The sequence below is a fragment of the Stenella coeruleoalba genome, assembly GCF_951394435.1.
Source record: "Stenella coeruleoalba genome assembly, chromosome: 21".
In the NCBI taxonomy this organism is placed as follows: Eukaryota; Metazoa; Chordata; class Mammalia; order Artiodactyla; family Delphinidae; genus Stenella; species Stenella coeruleoalba.
Genome location: NC_137167.1, coordinates 14260268 through 14279737, shown reverse-complemented (window position 1 = coordinate 14279737; position 19470 = coordinate 14260268). Strand labels below are relative to the sequence as shown.

The 19470-nt window shown below is 45.1% G+C and overlaps 1 protein-coding gene across 3 annotated transcripts in view; it reads left to right on the top strand.

Annotated features, from left to right (window-relative positions):
• The first annotated feature begins 10078 nt into the window (after positions 1–10078).
• The window catches only part of LOC307179784 (small ribosomal subunit protein eS7-like), a 67108-nt gene continuing 57716 nt past the window's right edge, over positions 10079–19470 (top strand). For all 3 annotated transcript variants that reach the window (XR_013825551.1, XR_013825552.1, XM_079909411.1), the window contains exon 1: positions 10079–10227. The gene's annotated coding sequence lies outside the window, so the exon portion shown is untranslated. The remainder of the gene's footprint in view (positions 10228–19470) is intronic.

Sequence of the window (19470 nt, the reverse complement as noted above, 5' to 3'; positions counted from 1 at the left end):
TGCCCTGGTCCGGGAGGATCCCACATGCCGCGGAGCGGCTGGTCCCGTGAGCCATGGCCGCTGAGCCTGCGCGTCCGGAGCCTGTGCTCCGCAACGGGAGAGGCCACAGCAGTGAGAGCCCCGCGTACCGAAAAAAAAAAAAAAAAAAAAAAAAGAACTGCAGGTTGGAGACTCCCATGACGTTGGGCGAGGTGCCAACGGAAGACCCTCAAAGAACCCATGGAAGTGCTAAGTAGGAGAAAGAAGCATCCTGACACCAGACTGCAGTGGTCTCAACCAGGTGAGCCCTTTCTTGCTCCCACCCTTTCCTTCACTCTGCTCCTGTTCTGGGGAAGCCTGAATCGAGAAGGAGTTCAAACAGTGATGGAGCCAACAAGCTCCTACACCACCGCCAGCTCCTAATCTTGCATCTGGCCCAAACTGGCAGGAAGAGAGGACTCTAGATTGTATGACAAACTTGAATTCTGGATTGAACTGGACATTTTTATTATCTGAAAAATGGGGCTATTTGTTAATTCCACAGGACCTGCCTGAGATTTCATCCAGGAGCAAAGAAGCAGCATTCAACTTAGCACAGAAAAAATAGTATAATTGCTTTCTGCTTGCACTCTTTTGAGTCCAGCTCATTTAAGGAAACGGTGGCTCAGTAACAAGAAAGCAGAAGCCATATCCTCTAGGGTCTAGATGGTCTGTGGTCACAGAGGATGATTTGGTTGGAGTCTTGGAAGCATGATCCCCACATTAAGAAGTTCTTATGCATTAGGAACCCACACCGTGAGTGATGGCCCTTTAATTCTTTCTCCTTTTAGTTTCATCCCTATAATTTGGTCGTCCATCATGAATAAAAGATGCTATAGGACCAGAGGAAATTCCTGTTGCCATCCTCAGGAAGGAGCTGAGCTCAAGGACACGACAGACATAGGAAACATTTGGCAAAAGACTGAACCCAAGGAGTGAGAGGGAAGCTTAGCCTCCAAGGCTGGACACAGGGTCTCTCTGGTGGGAGCACCCTGTCCACAAGTTCAGCACTTCACGGTGGCCGAGTGTGGGTGCGGGCTGTGGAAGCAAGCAGGTGAGTAAGAGCTCAGGGTGCGGGCCCCCCCAAAAGATGGGGGAAAGTTGAGGGTGAAGAGAGGGAAGGAGGACTGGGTGGAAGAGGAGGTCTGAGGAAGTTAGAAGGGCTCTGGCAGTGGGTTGCCAGACTTAGCAAATAAAAATACCAGACGTCCAGTCCTTTGTTTTATCTGGTCATTCTACTATAGAGACTGTTGGACCAGGGGAGTGAGAATCAATATCTTTAGCATTTGCTCTTGTGGCCAGTGCAGTCATCCAGAATTAAAGAGAGTGAAACAGTGTGGAAATAAGAGTGTTCTCCATGTGAATCAGAGCCAGGGCAAACGTTAGAAATACTAAGCTGCATCAACTATCATCACCAGGAAACAGAGTCATATGGAAGACACATTGCTTGCTTTGGTGACGTAAAAGACACTAGAAAGAGCAAATTTACATTACTTGCTTTAAAGAAATACGACTTAAATATAAATGACTCTAAGAGAAGTCACATAACAACGTAAAACATATTAAAAAGTAAAAGTACCTTCAGCCTTTCATTTAATTTTGAGTCAAATAATTTGGTTAAATGTATTCTTTGTGTGACGCATAATTTCAATCTTTTATTTTGCATTTCTGACAATTCAAATTGTGAGAGTATGTTTGGCACAATTAATGATATTTACTGTCTGCTGGATATTCCTAAAAGGCAGAACATCTTGAAAAATGTCTTCAAGTTACTTCAAACCACTTTCAGATCCTTGTTAGCAAGCAAGAGCCGAGCTCCCATCAGCAGAGGCTTTTGAAAAACTGACAGACACAGGTCCTGATCTGCTAGCAGTATCAGAAACGTGATTTTCGTATCAACAGATTTCTGTGCAAGAGGAGGTCATTGGTGCCACCTAAAGGGTCCCCATCACAGGACCTCCCAGCTTCAGTCATGTGATGACAGCCAGCATCAGACGTGTTCTTAGAGCAAAATAAAGCTGCACCCACCTCCCCAATATCTGAAAGTCTAAAGCTCTGGGAGACTGAGCAAAAAGTGCCTCACTTACTCATGCCCTCCCCACACCCACCTCTCAGATGAGCCGTGAGCATCTTGAAAAGTGACGCTGAATATACTTTAGGATAACAGGTAACAGGGCATCGATGAATAAATCAAGAAACCCTTCATGGTGCAAATAGTTGCTGCTAGAATTAAGGGGAGAGCTGAAATGCATCTTGCAGATCTAGAGGGAAACTTGAAGCTTAGACAGGTGAAGTGATTCACTCAAGATCAACGAGACAGGGCCAGAGAGGCATTCCTGAGACCTGGACTCTATTCAGTATACTCTTTAAAAATATTTTCTTAAATTTTTAATACAATTTTTACAGGTTACTTTCCATTTATAGTTGTTACAAAATATTGGCCATATTTGCTGTGTTGTACGATACATACGCTAAGTGAAATAAGTCAGACGGGGAAAGACAAATACTGTCTGATATCACCTATATGTGGAATCTAAAAAGTACAACAAACTAAGTGAATATAACAAAAAAGAAGCAGACTCACAGATACAGAGAACAAACTAGTGGTTACCAGTGTGGGGTGGAGGGACAATATACGGTTGACGGAATGGAAGGTACAAACTATTGGGTGTAAGATAGGCTCAGGGATGTACTGTACAACCCAGGGAATAGAGCCAATGTTTTGTAATCCCTGTAAATGGAAAGTAACCTTCAAAAATTGTATTCGGTTTACTCTTAACATCCAGTTCCAAAGTCCAGATTTTTTTTTTAATTGGGTTTTCTTAAACCGAAGTGCACCTAGATTTGTGCTGCCGTCAGCACCTGAAATCACAAGTTCCTCTGTGAAACATGTTGTGATGTCTCTAGAAATTTCTCTCACTGGGAGTCCCAAACTGTTAGCTCCTCACAGCCCCAAAGCCGTCATTTTGGGGGCCAAGGTAGGTCTCCCCGATGATTCGCTATGCCCGAATTTGAACTTCAAACATGACCTGGCATTCTTTCCTTCTTTTCGGATTCCACGTGTCCTGAAAACAGAACAGCAGCTCTCGGGAGGTCTGGAGAGCAGGCCTCTCTCAAGTCACCCTCCTGAGGAAGGAAGAGCCCTTCTCCCCCCTCCTGCCTGCAACCCCTGGGGTCCCACGAGGGGCTGGCCTCAGCGCAAAGCACCAATGAGCTGGTGAGCGGCAGCAGGGCCTCGCTCAGAGAGGTCTGAGCCGCGGGGAAGCTGATGGGTGTGAGGCAGGGTGCATGGAGGTTCACGGAGGAGCAGCAGGCATCTCTCTGATTATAACTGGGGCTGCGTTTGCCTTGTCGAACATTTGAGGCTGGGATCAGAGTATGACATAAGAGGATTTACAATAGGCCGCTTGCATCTTCGAGGGGAGAGGAGTGTGCAAACTCGAGGCTGCACCGTGGCCTTGGTTTTCTGGGCAGGAGAGCCCCAGGTGGGTGATAACCATCGCTCTCCTGCCCATCCCCATGGTCTCCTGGCCGGTCTTCCCGGCCAGACTCTGGGGGGTAATTTGCTCTTTCACGTTGTGGTGTGAGACGCCTTTCCTTCTGTCTTCCTTTCTTTTATTCCTCATTTTCACAGTTTTACTACCTATTTAAAACTTGTACTCTTTTAGAAAATATAATACAAATGCCTGGAAAAATAGAACCAGTGCAAAAGGAATGCAGCAAAAATTGTCTTCCTTCCACCGCTGTTCCTCCACGAAAGGGCCACCCTCTGGTACCAGTTTCTAGAGTTTATCTTTCCAGAGGTATTACGTGCATTACCAGCAAAGTCTCTATGTATCCACGCGTATGACGCACTTCCTGCCCCTTGCTGTTCCAGGCATACAGTTTCCAAAACACCATCCTGCTTAAAATATGTTCATAGACCCCAGTTTTCTGCAGGATAAAGCCCAACCTCTTACTGGTGCAGAACAACCTTCACATCCGTCTCCCCAAATGAGCACCGCCTTCCAGCCCGGCACCCACCTCCCTCTAGCTCCCTCCACCTCCCACCCCACTCCAGGTTTTAGCCTCAACAGATCTCCAGGCCTGTGAGTCTCACTACTGTTAGTTCCTTGGTCTGGAGACACTTGCCTCTTCCCTCTTCTGCTTGTCAAAAATCATTCTCATCTTTAAAGACTCAGTTCCACGTGTCACTTCTGCTGTGAAACCTTCTCCAAGTTTTCCAGTCATGTTGACTGTTTCACCTGTCTTAGGACGCTCCCTGGAAAGTTCTGCATCCCTCAATGGGTGGTTCATTTATTTCCTGAACATCCTTGAAATGCCAAATGTGCTGAGGACCAGAGAGACCATAAGCCATAACACAGTCTCCACCCTCAAGGAACTTAGGGTCTAGTGGGGAAAAGTAACACACTACAACAGAAGTGTGTGATGAATACAAGGTGTGGGGCTACACCAGAAAGGAGCCCTTTCTGCAGACTGGGCCAGGACAGATGAAGAGGCAGAACGGAAGCCGATGCCTGAAGGTCTAGAAGGATGAGCCATACGAGAAGTTATGGAGAATGAGTAAGAGTTGAAATATCCCCAGGAGCCGTGGCACACAAAGAGAAAGGCACGTGCAAACATTGAGGAGCACCAGAGCTCACGTGACGTCGAAGAGCTCAAACGATATGGCCAGAGGCGAGAGCTGTGAGGACAGAGTCAAGTGACTAACGGGAGACAAAGTCTTCTGCTCCGACACAAACAGTTGGCGTAGGAGCAAGTGACTCAACAGGTCTGGCAATTGGAGATTCATAATCTCTGACTTCCAAGTTGCAGCGGCTTCTGAAAGTTTACAGAGGATTTGGGGAAGGCCAAGGGTTGCCACTTACATGATTGCCCTTGAGTACTCCAGTTGTGGGTGTTGATAAGGTGCTGCTAGGAAATTTTTGAAGGTTAGGATTTTGGTGAATTGCTCTGTAAATCCAGGTACATAGTAATAATGCTAAGAGCTGTAGGGATGAGCCTATATTGGGGCCTTACTCTGCTTCCAATGCTATTTTAAGTAATTTACATGTTAGAGGATATTTAATCTCAACTACTTAAAGGGGTGGGTATACCATTACTATCCCCATTTTATACATGAGGAAACTGAGGTCCTGAAATGAGGTACTGAGGTTCAGAGGCTTTCCCAGTGGTGCAGAACTTGTCCTTGGTGGAGCCAGGATTGAAACCACAGCAGGTTTGTTGGAGCCCATATTCCTAACCATTAGGCACCACTACCTCTCCCCAGCTGCAGTGGGCGGGTGTTTGGGTGAGCACACTGCCAGGCCTAGGAACCCAAGGCTCACTGTTCCAGAGACAGAGTGCGGGAAATCAGGGACAGATGAACAGTAGGTAGGGTGTGCACGGTTTGCCCTTGGCACCCTGAGGCAGCCACTGTCTGTAAATAACAACTTGGGGAGTTTAATTAACAGCCCACTGGCAGGAACGCCAAGAACAACAGGAGCTCCATGGGGGAATGACTTGGGGGTGAAAATCAGAATTGAGGGGCCGTCTTTGCCATCTTTCAAGCTGCTACGGATAGCAACAGGCAGACTGAACTGGCCAGGTTTTGGCAGGAGAGTGGCTCCATTAATTACACAGATGGATCATGATGCTCAGAAAAAGCCAGTGGATGCTTTGATGGAGTAACTTCTGCAACCATAAAATCAGGAGAAACGTATGGCTATCTCTGTGCTAAATGGGGCCCTGAAGAGATTAACCTCACAAACAAAGTGCAAAGGATATGCATGAATTTCACCAGATGGGGGAAACTCCTCGTGATACTTGATTTCATGCCTGGGACGCTGGATTCAAATGTCAAACGATAGAAAAGTTTTCTTGAAAGATGGCGTAGGGGGCTGTAAGGAGAAGTGCTGGATTCTGATATGCAGAATATTGGAATTTGATGTCAATGCCTTGAAGAGATCCCTGAATACATAAGCTTTAAGGAGGGGATGGAGTTGGGGGTTATAGTTATTTTATAGTCACTGTATATATTCAAAGCAAATGCATTTCAATGCCATCAACCCAGCTGTAAGCACTGTGACCTTCTTCCTCTCTCAGGGAAGGGTGATAGTGAGGCCAGTTGGAGATGGCAGACCAGGCCATTGGCCTCTGGGGCAGCACACCTTACCATCTCGTTGGCCTTACTCGCTGGTCCCGCGTGTGGGCTGCGTTTCTGCAAGCTGCATGGTCAATGCTTTGACAGGCTGCTGCGGGGAAGCAGGATGAACACAGCATTTCAGGTATGAAGACAGGTGTTCAAATCACAACTTTGCTACTGGCTAATGATATGCTGTTGGGTGAGTCAACTGAGCCTCAGTTTATCCGTCGGTGCAATGGGATAATAATCCCCCCACAGAGACGTTGCAAGGATTGAGGTAGTGACATATGAGAGCACCTGTAAGCTGCAAGCACCATGAAACGCTAGCTTCTGTAGTTAGCAGGATTTTGAGGCATAATTTACCTGATAGCCTTCTTCTACCTCTGGTCTTTCACATTCCCCTTTTGTTTTGTTTATTTTTGCTATTTTTTGTTGCACTAAAATATACAAACATAAAATTTAGCATTGTAACCATCTTTAACTGTACAATTCAGGGGTATTAAATACATTCACAATGTTGTACAACCACCACTATCCATTTCCAGAACTATTTCATCATCCCCCACTGAGACCCTGTACCCATTAAATAATAACTCCCCATTCTCCCCTCTCCTCAGCGCCTTGTAACCTCTATTCCACTTTCTGTCTCTGTGAACTTGCCTATAATACATATTTCATATAAATGGAATCATACAATACTTATCCTTCTATGTCTGGCTTATTTCACTTAGCGTAATGTCCCCAAGGTTTATCCATGTTGTAGCATGCATCAGAATTTCCAGGCTAAATAATATTCCATTGTATGGCTAGACCACAGTTTGTTTATGTATTCATCTGTCAGTTGTTTCCACCTTTCGACAATTGTGAATAATGTCGCTATGAACATTCAAGTCCAAGTATCTGTTTGAAGTCCTGCTCTCAGTTCTTTTGAGTATATATCTAGGAGTGGAATTGCTGGATCACATGGTCATTCTACGTTTAACTTTTTGAGGAACTACCAAATTGTTTTCCGCAGCAGCTGCACCAGTTTACATTTCCACCAGCCACGGATGAGGGTGACAATTTCTCCACAGCCTCACCAACACTAGTTATTTTCCTTTTTAAAAAAATAATAGCCACCTACTGGGTGGATGTGGTAACGCCATTTGCTTTGAAGAGTATCTGTTATATCTCCATGTGGTGAGAAACTCCAGAGTAGATAAAGTTGCCCGTCTACCCCTGGAACTCTGGCATATCAGGGAGTATATCTGGCACCAGGATTTCTTTTTGCAAAAGTTTTTATCCAAAGCAAAAAGGTTTTCCAGGGAGGAACTGGGAGAAGGGCTTGGAACCATAGTCACTTGACAGTTCTGTCCATCTGTTTATTTATCCATTCATTTTTTCCCTCATTCATTTATTCCACAAATATTTATTGAATGCCTGTTTTGTAGGGAGCAAGAAAAAATTGTGTCGAATTCTGTGGCAACTGGATTTTAGAATCCACAACACCAAAAATTGGAAGGGACCTTAAGAATCCTCTTGTCCAAACACCTACCCCACTCAGCAATGTTTCCTAAAACTAGAGAGATAGGAACAGAGCTCAGGTTTCCAACTCAGTGATCAGCCAAGAATGATGTAGCCAAAGCCAGGGAGCAAAACTCAAACTTGCAGGAGAATGGGTTTAAAACAAGGGCAAGCATTTGCAGGGAAGCTCTCTTTTTTTACATCTCACTAGAAAGTCCAGTCACTCGATAAGCCAGTGGGATTTGAACACAATAAAACAAGTGTGAAGAAAACCTGATTAGATAAGGCTTGAGTACTCACATAGTCCTTACATTGTGATAACCTCCCTCCCAAATGTCACCTACAGGCTGTGTGCAGTGGGGAACACGGCTGACTTGGAATCTGAAAGCCAGGCAGGAGTGTGAATATTTGATTTCAATCTGGGAAAATTCCAGAGGACTAAATTCAGAGGATTTATGAACACCATCATATCCAAACAACTGGATTTCATTGACAAACACAGACTTATTTTGTAGCTCAAACTGGGACATTTCAACTATATTAAAAGGCAAAGATAAAGAAATGGAAACAGTAGATAGAATGCAACTCACAGAGCTTCCACATATATGTTTATTTTACTCTGGTTAACGTTTAAGCCTCAGGAGTCCAAAAATAAGTTAGAATCATAGACAGCATCATTTCCTAAAGCCGTGTTCTCTTCCTATACACCCTCCAAAGCCACACAAAAGTACAAGATGGACCTCATCTACTCGTAACAGGGAGAGAGCAGCATTTTCTCAGATCCAGGTGGAGCTTTCCAGAAAGAGCTTCCCAATCTTCATGACCATAACCACGGTGTCCAAGATGATAGCTGGAAAATAAGGTTAAATACCATTATACGAAACTTTCCATAACTTGGATGCCAGCAGCCCTAGCTTCCATTCCATCTGGTTTCTCTACCTCATTTAATATTTTACTACCATTTTTATGTACATGGAAGTACTTCACAGAAGTAATGAATGTCTTAACTATATATAAGGCCTTTCCACGTAGGACTATTAGGTTCAGCATTATTCTGCTGGGTGCTGCAAGGCCCTTTGTTGTGTCCAGGTTTCTGTGCTTATACAGCAGGATGCCGGAATCTTAAAAGGAAGCAGAAGGCTGAAGACTAAAGGTCACCGTGCAACCCGGTCAGTGACGAGGATTCAGCTGGTGACTGAGTCATCCTTGACCCCCAACCTCCCTGACTGCCTTCTCGTCCGCTCTTCTCGTCTGTGGCTGAGCACCTTGAGGTGCTGGTCCACGCTCCTGACCTGCTTCCTGCTGCAAGCCCACCACCATCTAAAGAGTCACCCCATCCCATCAGCCTAGTCCTGTCTCACATGAATCCCATCGCAGTGGCTCTGCAAGAAAAGCCTAAACTCCTTCAATATGTTTTAGAAAGATTTACATTATCACAAGCATTTCAAAAGAAGGAGCGAGGCATCGGTTAAATTGACCATGAAATTAACCATAATCCTGCCACAAAGTATTCAACTAATTGAGATTACAGTCCCCAAACTAACACAGCATTCAGTGCAGTTACTAAAGGAGGTTATGCAAAATACATGCTATGCAAACACCTATCTAAAAGGAATGGATAAGGGAATTTTTTAAAGTTTTTCTTCCCAGTTTTACTGAGATATAATTGATGTATAACACTGTATTAATTTTAGGTGTACAACATACTGATTTGATATATGTATGTATTAAAAATGATGATCACAATAGGTCTAGTTAACATCCATCACCTCACATAGTTACACTTTTTTCTTGTGATGAGAACTTTTAAGGTCTACTCTCTCAGGAACTGTCAAATATACAGTACAGTGTGGTTAAGTAGTCACCATGCTGTACTTTTTTTTTTTTTTTATAAATTTAGTTATTTATTTTTGCCTGCATTGGGTCTTCATTGCTGCGCTTGGGCTTTCTCTACTTGCAACGAGCAGGGGCTACTCTTAGTTGCGGTGCGCAGGCTTCTCATTGCGGTGGCTTCTCTTGTTGCGGAGCACAGGCTCTAGGCACGTGGGCTCCAGTAGTTGTGGCACGTGGGCTCAGTAGATGTGGTCACAGGCTCTAGAGCGCAGGCTCAGTAGTTGTGGCGCACGGGCTTAGTTGCTCTGCGGCACGTGGGATCTTCCCGGATCAGGGCTCGAACCCGTGTCAAGTTCAGGACTGGTAAGATCAATCCTAGTTAATATCTAGATTTGCCGGTTTTCTGTCCCATGGGGCGGATGGGGACCAAATCACCAAACCTTCAGTGAGTGCAAAGTGCAGAGAAACAGTCAATTCTGGGAGGGACTGAGCATGCGCCCTGCGCTCCCGGAGCGGATGTTTCTGCTGGAGGGAGGAACACTTCGGTACCGCGAGAAACCCCGAGGTTTCCGGGTGTCCTTTTTAATCTGCGTAGAGACTCTTCTTCTTCTGGTCCCGTTACTCACCCTGCACTATTACAACGTACTGGCCTCTCTGGGCCTGGAAAACCGAGCCTGCTGACCGCCGAAGCACCAAGGCACGTCTTGGAAGTCCACGGGACACTCAGAGAGATGCCTGTTTCCTGTCAGGTAAGGGAGACCTTACAATGTAGTGATTCTAGATTCTAGCTGTTGCTTTATGTTTGCGGAGAACTTGCTAAGGGGTGGGGACTTCTTCTGCTCGGTTTGTACTTCCATGAGGAGGACTTCTTTTAAGGGACCCCCGAGCCTCCATCCACCCATTCCGTCTGGTCGGGGTATTGGGAGGAGAATCTGAGCCCGCGTGGTTCAGCTTTTCCTGGTTCCTCCTTGTTCCATACGTGCCTGCGGGCAGCTCCCATCCCTCCTGTGCAGCCTGCAGGCAGAGGGGCCCAGCCCTGTGGGAAGACCTGCTGAGCTCTGGTCCCTGTGGTATTTCAGAGGCCAAGTGTTAGCACAACCCGCAGGCTGCAGGTCTACAGCCCGCTCGCTGGCCGGCTTATTTGTAATAACGCTGACATGTGGCTCCCCAACTGTTGACCGCCTGTATCTTTCTCTCTATGGATTTTGAATTCAGGTGAAGATGGGTATTATGTGTGAGCCCCTAATTCGCAAACAACATCAGTGTTCAGAGCTTTACTTGCTTTATTCTAAATGTCCCCCAGTCCAACACATGTGGGTGCCACACAATGTGCACGCCTGTACATTTCCCCCTCCTGTTTCAGAGTCCCCAACCCCTGCTTTCTTCCTCTCGAGGTCCCAGGGCGTCTAACACATCAGGCTGGGTGTCTGGCCTGAAAGGGCTCCAGGCTTCCTTACACTGTCGGGGACGTATCACTGACGAGGTGCCACGGGTCACGCCCTGGCTCCATCAGTGTGCGTGTGCCTCTTCCACTGGGTGGACAGATAGCCATCACTAAGCCCATTTTCCGTGGGCGCTCTGGACCACCTCCTCTTTGTCTGGCCTGATCCCCTTTCCCTTCAGGATTCCTGGGGCCGTTTCCCTTAACTTTGACGCCAGGAGCCCTGCTCTGCCCAGCGGGTTTGGCGGGTCAGTTATAAAACACAAGCATTTTCTGGCAGGAAACTAACCACCAAGGAAACAAGACTGTCTCCAAAATCAGGTCAGCATCGGGTCAGATAAGCACAGCCTGGAATTTTTAAGTATCTGCAGGAGCTGATCCCACAATCTTGTCTCTCTCGTGTGCGAGGGAGGGACACTGGTGATTTTCTGACAGTTGCCAGAACACGGGGCTCTGTGAGAGATAGGACGTGAATGCCGAGCACTTCCCTCCAACCGTGGTGGTGACGGAGCATTCATTAATACACGGTTCCTGACGCCACTCGCTCAGCTGCCAGAGCCCAAGGGGGCCCAGGAAGGGGCTCCAGCTGAGGCCGCCTAGCTCTCCAGCTCTGAGAATTGCTGGGGACCTTCCGGATATATTTATTAAAGTTTAAATGGGGTCATGCGGGGTGGCCAGGGGTGTGGGTGATGACACCTCTGGAGTCGTTCATTGCCCAACCAGAGAGACATGCAACAGCCCTGGGGTCCTGCGGAGACAAGCAGGTCCCCACCGAATGGCCTTATGGGACAATTTGGCCACAGTCTGGGCTGGATTATCAGTTTCAGAGACTTGGCCACTTCACTTATTAGGGGAACAGAGGCCTCTCTTAGGGAAGGAAGCACCTTAGCCATGTTCACAGAGCCTGCTGTGATTAAAAATAAGAAATACACATAACACAGGGAATATAGCCAATATTTTATAATAACTCTAAATGGAGTATAACCTTTAAAAATTGTGAATCACTATATTGTATAGCTGTAACATATATAATATAGTGCAGCAACTATACTTCAAGTAAAAGAAGAGGGAGAAATACACCAGCCACTCAGAGTGGACCACCTGGGTTGGGACAGGTTCTCTGTGATGGGCAGAGTGGACACTCACCCATGATGTTCTCGGCTCTGTGATCAACTGTCCCTTTTTCTGATGGCCGCAGTCTCTTTAGAGTTGGAGAAATGTCCCTCAGTCCCCATTGTTACTGAGTCCTGCCAGGCTGGAGGCAGTCTCTCTTAGATGACTTTGTTCTCTTGCTTTGATCCGCTGTGTACAAGTTTAGTAGTTTAACACATAACGTAACAACCTCAATTCCGAATTATCTGGGTTGGTTTGAGACGCCTGGTTTATCCCAGCCCCCAGATACGGAGGTGCTCCTGAGGCCGGCCAGCAGCCCTAAGTGCTTCGCTGCGCACCAGCCATGAACACACCACGTTCTTTCCCCGTTCCGTGCACTTACTGATGTAATACCCCCCGTCCGACCTCTGCTTCCTCCAAGGCGCAGCTCAAGACCCACCTCCTGCAGGAAGCCTTTCTTAACCTTCCCGCCCTTGATCATCTCTCATCCTTGGAAGCTCTGTAGTACTTGGAGATAATGGAACATAATTTAGCCCTTAAATGAGTACCGGCTAGTATCAATCACTCATTTCCTCTGTGCTCTCTTGCACCAACCAGACTCCAGGCCCTTTAAGACTAGAAAATGTATTCCACATTTCTTCAGCCTCCCCACCATTTCTTGCCCTTCCTGACCACCTGTTATTGTCTGAGCGGTGCATTGTGTCACTCAATTCCGTTCCGTCTGAGTGCGTACTCTAGTGTAAGGTATAAGAGTTCTGTCTGCACGACTGTAGCCAAGGTGGAGTGATGTTAGCTCCAGGCCGAGGTGGCACTAGGCACGGCCCTCTGTCAGGGTCCGATCCTCACGGGTCTTAGCCAGTGTTTGTGGTTGCCCTGAAGGTGGCCCCCACCAGTCTCGAGGGGCAGGCTTTCGCATCAGGTCGATCTGCGCGTGAGGCCTGGAGCCGTCACTTACCAGGCGTCCCTCCAGGCAGGACCTCACCCAAGCTTTCTAGATCTCCATTTACTCATCTGTAAAATAGGAGAGGGTATATATAATACCTCCCACCACACGGATCTATTTTGGGTCTTAAGTACCATCATCCCCTGAAAATATGAGGCATATGGAGAATAGGAGTTAAGAGCAGGGCCCTTTGGGATCAAATCACGTGACCTTGATTGACCAAGAGACTTCACTCCCTAAACTTCACCTGTATAATAGAGATTATCATGTGAACCTCCTGGGCTTCTTGGGGATCATGCCGGACGATATTAGGTACTTGTGTGTTATTATTATTATTGGTAGTAGTCATCGTAGAAAACTGTTAGCACAGTAACTGGCACAGGAAAAGTGCTCAAAAACTGTATCTCCACTATGCTTGTTCTGTTTCCCTGAGCTATCAGGCTAGGTCCGCGGGTCCCTTTTTCCACATCTGCCATCCCCACAGCTCAAAGCAGGGCTTGCAGCCTCGTCAAATCTTTACACCATGGCAGTCCTAGGAAAGCAGACGTGCAGCATCTACTGCTGCACAGCGTGCTCTCAGCCCCACCACACCACCCGTGTTATCCTGCACCTCTAACTCCTCCATCCTACAGAAGACTTGCCATAAATTCTTCCTGGAGCGTGGGACATAACAATTTGTAGCGAGATAAAATCTGCAAGATTCTTCCTGTAGCAGAAATTTTGACAACAGCTCTTTTCCCAAAGGACAGCACGGAGGATGCCTGCTCTAAGGGAAAATAAGCTCTCCAGGAGAGGGGGAGAAAATCCCCTCTCCGCCCTACGTGCAGGGGACCAGCGGCCTTTTCAGGAGCTTGGCGTAGCGCGTTGATTCCTGTGGCTGCAGACTGATGTGCAGGCTGTCAGCCCACCTCGCTTGTGCGGGATGATCCAGGCAATTCCTCAGAGGACAGCAACCTTCCACCCTTTGGCCCTGGACTGATGCTAGAAGCCTCTCTGACCTCTCCGTCCTTTACCGTGTACAATCCAATCTTGGAATCTACAAATGAAGGCTCAGAGCCCTGGCCAGGTTGAGACGGTTAGTACAGATGACTTCTGAAGTTCTTCCTTCAAGTTTCTGTAGCTTATGGTTTATTACTTAATTTTTATCTCTACCTTTTAGGTAGTGATTTTAATGCAGCTAAACAGGTGCCGTAAGTTACTCCTCCAAGGGCCCTGCTTTTCTGTAATGATGGAGAGGTCCACTGTATTCCTGCTTAATCAGATTAGCTTAGATTTGTGGACTGCCTCCAGGAAAAGGAGAAAGGTGTAAAGATGCAGCGTGGCTGTTCTTCATTTTTACTGTAGCTCATTCTCGCCCATTTAATTATTGGATTTCAGGAAATCAGGACCATCTAATTGTGTCAAGGCCACAGCAGGAAAACTGCAAAGAGGCTGTAATGACTCAGGGGGAAGAAGCAAGTCCAGATGTAACAAAGGATGATTCTAGAAGCTTCACCATAGCTAAGCATAATGTGCTACAAACCCAGAAGGAAGGGCTAATGAAAAACAAAGCAACACAGGCATACTTAAAGCCATGATTAGCTGATAGAGGAAGGGAGAGATGAAAAGAATATTAAAACCACTGATAAGTCTAAAATGCATTTACATTTGCCTGTGAAATACAGTCATGCCTAGAAACACATGCCTAGGTCCCCAGAGTCACAGAATAACATCTGTGCCTCCAAGAGACTTCCTGACATCCAGTAATACATCACTGACCCAGAATCAGTCTTGGTAGAGGTGTGGAGGGGACTGATTCAAGAGGTTTGGCATGGGGACCCCGTTTAACAGACATCCCAGCACGTTCTGATGCAGCTGGTTAATAGACCACACTTTGAGAAACTCTGGAGGAGATGACTCCAGGATTTTTCAGCTGTATGTAATATACACAGACTCTCTAAACATTCGATGCTTTGTATATCTTACACATTCATAGCCTCTGTGTACATATGCAGGGAGAGACTATACACCATCTGTCTCTCCTGTGTATATGGATTCCACATGTGCTTCATTTATAATAGAGCAACTGAACTTTATGAGTTTTTGGTAAAATCAAATAAATACGGTGTGTAGATTTGAGTATTTTCTTTCCTCACTTGGCCCAGGAGGAGAATTTAGTTTATAAAGGATGACCAGAATCACAAACAAAGCTCCACATCTCTGAGAAGTAAATACAGAAGCGTCTGTGTGCCTGACTTCACGGACCCTTCCAGACAAACTTGGGCGTCTCGTCCTTGCTGTTTTGATGGCTTCTCTTTCCTTTCAGCCTCAAACCCGACGTTTGACCTCCAAAGTCGGATGGCTTATGGAGGCCCCAGCACTGGGAAGTTAGTAATGCTGTGCTCTGCTCTGCCCTGTCCTGCCCAAGGGGAAATGAATTTGTTTCTCCTCTGTTAATCAGTCACCTTCAGGGATGGCAAATAGGCTTCAGCTCATGGGCTGATGATGAAGATTTTGTAGAGGTGGAGCAAAGGAGTGGGTAGAGAAGGATTCTGGGGTTCTATATGGGCTCCAAATGAAAGCGTGTGACATGCGCCCCTGTTGGGTAGGGTGGGGTCACTTTTGTATCACCTATGTGCCAGACCAGCCCTGGGTTTTATCTTTCAAAGACCTGCTCTTTGTATAGATAATTTTAGAACTGTAAGAGAACTTGGAGGTTTGATAGCTAAGGGGTAGATCTTCCATCTCCTGACTCCACATTTCATGTTCCTCCCAATAACCCAGTTCACAAACATTATCCACACTAGTGGGGCTGGGACTGTGGGAGGCTGCGAAATGTCATCGCCCTCCCATTCTTCCAGGCCGCCTGTTCCTATTCATAGCAGAGGCCTCTTCTGTGTAATCCAGACAGGCTTTGCTAACAGTAGTGATTTGGGGTTGAAGATGAGACAATAGTAATCCCAAACCAGGTTGCTGGGGGTTCTTGGGGAGGACATGCCTTCACTACGCCAGTGTCCTTATTTCCAAGTGGCATTTTCAAGCCTTCCATAGCTTATCAATGATGCCCTGCACTTGTTGAATTCCCCCACTTCCTTTTATTTTTTTCCCCAGCTTTATTGAAATATATTTGACATATAGAATTGCATATATTTGAACTATACAATGTGATGTGATATATTTATACATTGTGGAATATCGTCATAGTCGTTACCATATCCATCACTTCATAGTTACCTTTCTTGTATGTGGTAAGATCACTTAAGATTTATTGTTTTAGCAAATTTCTAGTATACTATACAGTATTATTAACTGTAATCACTACGCTGGACATTAGATCTTCAGGAGTTGTTCATCTTATACCTGGAAGTTTGTACCTTTGAACAACATCCCCACTTCCTCCACCCCTCAGCCCCCCTGGTAACCACCACTCTACTCTTTGGTTCTATGCATTGACCTTTTCTCTCTCTATTTTTTTTTTTTTGAATTCCACATACAAGTGATACCATACAGTATTTGTCTTTCTCTGTTTTGCTTATTTCGCTTAGCATACTGCCTTCTAGCTTCATTCATGTGTCACAAATGGCAGGATTTCCTTTTTAAGGCTGAATAATATTCTGTTGTGTATATATCACACCACATTTTCTATATCTGTTCATGCAGAGATACATACTTAAGTCGTTTTTATACCTTGGCCATTGTAAGTAAGGCTGCAGTGAACATTAGAGCGCAGATATCTCAAGATAGTGATTTTGTTTTCTTTGGATATATACCCAGCAGTGAGGTTGCTGAATCATACGACGGTTTTATTTTTAATTTTTTGAGGAACCTCCAAACTGTTTTCCATGATGGCTGTACCGATTTATGTTCCCACCAGCTGTGTACTAGGGTTCCCTTTTCTCTGCATCCTCACTACAGGTTCATTATCTCTTGTCTTTTTGATAATAGCCATCCAGACAGGTGTGAGGTCATATCTCATTGTGGTTTTGATTTGCATTTCCCTGAGGATTAGTGTGGTTGAGCACCTTTTCATGTGCCTGTTGGCCATTTGTATATCTTCTTTGGAAAAATGTCTACTCAGGACCTTTGCCCATTTAAAAATCAGATTATTTATTTATTTATTTTGCTGTTGAGTTGTATGTGTTCCCTATATATTTTAGATATTGACCACTTATCAGATATATGGCTTGCAAATGTTTTCGCCCATTCCTTAGGTAGCCTTTTCATTTTATGGATTGTTTTCTTAGCTGTGCAGAAGCTTTTTAGTTTGATGTAGTCACAGTTGTTTAGTTTTTGCTTTGTTGCCTATACTTTTGGTATCACATTCAAAAAATCATTGCCAAGACCACTGTCAGGGAGCTCTTTCTGTATGTTTTCCTCTAGGCATTTTATAAGGTCTTTTTTTCAGATCTTATATTTAAGTCTTGAGTGCACTTCAAGTTCATTTTTGTGAATAATGTAAATGACATTCTCAAGCCTTTGGTAGCTTATCAGAGATTCCTGCTCTAGTTGGAGTCTTCCATGTCCTAACCCAATATATAGACTTGTCAAGTTTGCTGATTCTAAAGCTATATATGTTCATGAACTGACACAGGACAGTTTTTACCCCCTGTGAAGTGTATGACTCTTCCTCCAACTGGCAAGCATTCCAATGGACACAGTTTTCTCTAGAGATCTTGCTGTACACTCTTATGATTCATTGGCTTTATTTATTATTATTTTTTGACAGGGGGTGGGGGAGGAGTGGAAAGAGAGATTGAATTAACTGGAAATAAATATTATGCGTCCCCAGCATGTAACTTCTTTGATTTCAGACAGGATGATTTAGGGACCAGAATCTAGGTGATAGGAGAGGAGGATAGCACCAGAGACAGAAAGGGAGGGAAGCTAGTTAGAAGTGGATGAAGCTGAAAGAGGAAGTGAGTTATTGAGTTATACTGTTCTCATAGCATTTTTGTTTTATTGTTTTATTGTAAAGAAGAATCGATAAAAAGATGATGCTCAGAGCTTTTAATTCAGTAAAACTCATCTAGGGCCAAATACAGCTGGCAGTAGCCTGACATTTTAAAATGCAAACACTGAGCTCAGATTTATTACTTTTTATGTTATGAATATTTAAATCATCCTGTCCCAATGGAATCATTTTACACAGAGCTAATGCACTTACATTTTTAATTAAATGAGTAGTCAACCATTAAAAATAAAATATTGATATGAATTATTAGACTAGTTGATTGGGGAAGAAAGTTATTGTGCAAGCAATCAGAGATTTAAGAAAAATGAATAGAAATCAAACAACCCAATTATCGTGGCCCTTGGCCTTAAGGAAGACTGTGTCCAATATATCTCATTTCTTTATGAACAATCACTTTTCAAAATGTCTAAAGAAAATTATCACTGCAAATCCAGCCTCAGGTAGGAAGTCTGAGAGGACAGTACTTAACTGCTTAGTTCCTGCTACAAAATATGGGGGTAGTAATTTTCTTTGTATATCAGGCCCCAAACTTGCTTCTTCCTGGATTCTACATAAAATACAACAACTGAAACTGAAGGTGTCTCCCCTGAATTTCAAGACACCTGTGCTCTTATCAAAGTGTGAACAAATGTAATTTTTAAAGTCACTTGATTAAAGACCTTTTGAAGTCTTTTATTTTAAGTGGAAGAATCATGGTTTAAAGCAAACCCTGGCATTCCTTCTTCTAAGTATGGTTTTCTGTGTTTGATCACCTTTAAGTGAGGCATACCTTTCTTTGAGTTGCACGTTGAGGCTTAACTAATGAAGACTGCTTATTTCTCAAATTCCTTTTAGCAGCTGAGCCTACAAATGGACGAGCACAGATTTCCCTGCCTTCTCACATTTTCTGTGGGCCAATGAATTCTCAGTTTCTGTTCGGTTAGGAGTAAGTTGATAAACAGAAACAGCAAAAAGACCTTTTACCCATTCAAGAGAAGAGCTCAGATTTCTTGCTGAATCCCTCTCACTTGGCTGTTTGATGAGCAAGATGTGTATTGAATCAACAAAACAGGAGACGGTAGCATGGTAGGTGCCGGGTGATCAAAGAGCAAGAAAGGAACGGAGGAGGTGAATTGTTGGCGTTTTGGGGACGGGAAAGAGAAACTTGAGGAGTGCGTGAATTGAGGATATTGGAAAGCAAACGGTTCAAGTGATGCACTGGGGAGGGAAGTGGAGGGGCTCGGGACGCTGTGGGGAAGAGGCAGGGATGGGGGAAGCAGAAACAGTGCACCAAGTGAGGAAGGCAAGCTCAGGAGCTTGGCACTTAGTGTCATTTAGATCAGTGCTTCTCACACACACAGATCCCCTGGGCACCTTCTTAAAACGCAGATTCAGAGTCAGTCGGTCTGGGGCAGGCCTGCACTTCTGCATTTCTACCAAGTTCCCAGAAGATGCCGAGGCTGCTTGTCCAGACCGAGCTTTGAGTACCAAGATTAGAGGACCCCAGTTTCACCTCTTGGAACGTGAAGAATGTCGGTACCAATGAACGAATTATTTATTAAGTG